Source organism: Dipodomys ordii, unplaced genomic scaffold (assembly GCF_000151885.1).
Source record: "Dipodomys ordii isolate 6190 unplaced genomic scaffold, Dord_2.0 Scaffold113, whole genome shotgun sequence".
NCBI classification, from domain to species: Eukaryota; Metazoa; Chordata; class Mammalia; order Rodentia; family Heteromyidae; genus Dipodomys; species Dipodomys ordii.
Window position 1 is genome coordinate 4,731,223 of NW_012267329.1, and position 665 is coordinate 4,731,887.

The window sequence follows — 665 nt, forward strand, 5'->3', positions numbered from 1 at the left end:
CTGTACAGAGGGGTTACAATTAGATGGGCAAGATAATGAGTACATTTCTTATCAAGCATTGTAGCCTCCTCCTTTGTTTCCCCTTCCCATCCCTTTCCATCCTCCCCCACCCCCTACCCAACCTTCCTCCCCCCCACCAAAGTTGTAAAGTTCATTTTAGACATAACAACTTATACATCTCATTGTTGCAATGGGTCCACCTGTATCCCTAGTTAAATGATTTGTTTTTGCCCTTCCCCTCCACAAATTATACCAACATCAAATACAGTGAAAGCAGGGGTTATACTGTGTGGGAGGGAGATACAAAGCAACATAGAACTTGAACTAAGCCAGGCCCAAAGAAACATAGGTCCCATGGTTTCCCTTATTTGCAATAACTAGTATATGTCTGAGTCAAGCAGAAAAGATCAGTTAAATTGATGTTAGGGAAATGAACGCTAAGATATGAGTATGTTTCTTGTCTGACAATGTCACCCCTTTCCTCACTCTCTCCCAGTTTTTCCCTCCAGACCCCAGTCACAAGTTGTACAGTTCATTTTCAACATAGTGTCTAGTGAGTTTGTAAAATTTCACAGATGCTAATGAATTACTTTGGTGACTGAGTTTTAACTCCACCATCGTGACCTAAAGGTTCATTCTGCTGTCCCTTCAGTTGTGCTGCAAGA